General features: G+C 62.5%; 1 non-coding gene across 1 annotated transcript; it reads left to right on the forward strand.

Annotated features, from left to right (window-relative positions):
• The first annotated feature begins 1,189 nt into the window (after nt 1-1,189).
• LOC141979804 (5S ribosomal RNA) lies at nt 1,190-1,308 on the forward strand. Its single transcript, XR_012637195.1, has one exon. It is a non-coding gene; the product is annotated as a 5S ribosomal RNA (ribosomal RNA).
• The last annotated feature ends 1,192 nt before the right edge of the window (nt 1,309-2,500 follow it).

A 2,500-nucleotide genomic window follows, 5' to 3' on the forward strand; every position in this document is an offset into this window, starting at 1 on the left:
GGACTTAGACTTTTTTTCAGCCTTTTCCTCCGGGTTGACCTGGTGTCCCGGGGGGACTTAGACTTTTTTTCAGCCTTTTCCTCCGGGTTGACCTGGTGTCCCGGGGGGACTTAGACTTTTTTTCAGCCTTTTCCTCCGGGTTGACCTGGTGTCCCGGGGGGACTTAGACATTTTTTTCAGCCTTTTCCTCCGGGTTGACCTGGTGTCCCGGGGGGACTTAGACTTTTTTTCAGCCTTTTCCTCCGGGTTGACCTGGTGTCCCGGGGGGACTTAGACATTTTTTTCAGCCTTTTCCTCCGGGTTGACCTGGTGTCCCGGGGGGACTTAGACATTTTTTTCAGCCTTTTCCTCCGGGCTGACCTGGTGGCCGAGCGTCTCGCCGTCCGCGGCCGGAGCTAGAGATGCCCCCCCCCCCAGGCCAGCCTGCGAAGCCGCGGCCAGGATCGGGCCCCTGGAAGTCTGACTAAAAATTTTCACCGACCCCAAAAACGGTTAGGGGGGGCCTCATAAAGCCTCCGGAGCGAAAAAAAAAAAAACGGAAAAAAGGATCGGGCCCACCCGAGGCAGGGGAGTCAGTAAGGGAAAGGGGACGAGGCGGCCCGGAGCCGGGTGCCCGGAGCCGGGTGCCGGCGGCCAGGATCGGGCCCCTGGAAGTCTGAAAAATTTTTTTCACCGACCCCCAAAGTGGTATTGGGGGGGGCTCATAAAGCCTCCGGAGCGAAAAAAAAAAAAAACGGAAAAAAGGATCGGGCCCACCCGAGGCAGGGGAGTCAGTAAGGGAAAGGGGACGAGGCGGCCCGGAGCCGGGTGCCCGGAGCCGGGTGCCCGCGGCCAGGATCGGGCCCCTGGAAGTCTGAAAAAAATTTTTTCACCGACCCCCAAAGTGGTGTTGGGGGGGGCTCACGAAGCCTCCGGAGCGGAAAAAAAAAACCGGAAAAAAGGATCGGGCCCACCCGAGGCAGCGGAGTCAGTAAGGGAAAGGGGACGAGGCGGCCCGGAGCCGGGTGCCCGCGGCCAGGATCGGGCCCCTGGAAGTCTGAAAAAAAAATTTTCACCGACCCCCAAAGGGGTGTTGGGGGGGGGCTCATGAAGCCTCCGGAGCGAAAAAAAAAAACGGAAAAAAGGATCGGGCCCACCCGAGGCAGGGGAGTCAGTAAGGGAAAGGGGACGAGGCGGACCGGAGCCGAGTGCCTACGGCCATACCGGACGGAAGGCCCCCGATCCCGTCCGATCTCGGAAGGTAAACCGTCCCGGGCCTGGCTAGTACTTGGATGGGTGACCGCCTGGGAATCCCAGGTGCCGTAGGCAGCTTTTCCCGCTGCGAGCCAGCTCTCTCCTTTTCTGGGGAACAAGGGCAGGGTCGCCCTGCCAGGGGCCCTGGGGCTGAAGTCCCTGCCGGCCACCAGGTCAACCCGGAGCCTGCCCCTCTGCGGCCAGCAGGTCAACCCCATACCGGCAGGGGGTTGACCTGGTGGCCGGGAAGCAGAGCGGCCAGCAGGTCAACCCCATACATTCAGCGGGTTGACCTGGTGGACGGGAAGGAAAGCGGCCAGCAGGTCAACCCCATACTTTCAGCGGGTTGACCTGGTGGCCGGGAAGGAAAGCGGCCAGCAGGTCAACCCCATACATTCAGCGGGTTGACCTGGTGGCCGGGAAGGAAAGCGGCCAGCAGGTCAACCCCATACATTCAGCGGGTTGACCTGGTGGCCGGGAAGGAAAGCGGCCAGCAGGTCAACCCCATACATTCAGCGGGTTGACCTGGTGGCCGGGAAGGAAAGCGGCCAGCAGGTCAACCCCATACATTCAGCGGGTTGACCTGGTGGCCGGGAAGGAAAGCGGCCACCAGGTCAACCCCATACAGGCAGCGGGTTGACCTGGTGGCCCGAAAGCAAACCGGCCACCAGGTCAACCCGGAGCCTGCCCCCGCGGGCAGGGGCCAAGCGGACCCCCCTCCGCCCGGGCTTGCCCTGCTCCGAGCCGGGGCTTAATCCCCGTCCGGCCACCAGGTCAACCCGGAGCCTGCCCCTCTGCGGCCAGCAGGTCAACCCCATGCCGGCAGCGGGTTGACCTGGTGGCCGGGAAGGAAAGCGGCCACCAGGTCAACCCCATACTTTCAGCGGGTTGACCTGGTGGCCGGGAAGGAAAGCGGCCACCAGGTCAACCCCATACTTTCAGCGGGTTGACCTGGTGGCCGGGAAGGAAAGCGGCCAGCAGGTCAACCCCATACATTCAGCGGGTTGACCTGGTGGCCGGGAAGGAAAGCGGCCAGCAGGTCAACCCCATACATTCAGCGGGTTGACCTGGTGGCCGGGAAGGAAAGCGGCCAGCAGGTCAACCCCATACATTCAGCGGGTTGACCTGGTGGCCGGGAAGGAAAGCGGCCAGCAGGTCAACCCCATACATTCAGCGGGTTGACCTGGTGGCCGGGAAGGAAAGCGGCCAGCAGGTCAACCCCATACATTCAGCGGGTTGACCTGGTGGCCGGGAAGAAAAGCGGCCA

The sequence above is a fragment of the Natator depressus genome, chromosome 28 (assembly GCF_965152275.1).
Source record: "Natator depressus isolate rNatDep1 chromosome 28, rNatDep2.hap1, whole genome shotgun sequence".
Taxonomy (NCBI): Eukaryota; Metazoa; Chordata; order Testudines; family Cheloniidae; genus Natator; species Natator depressus.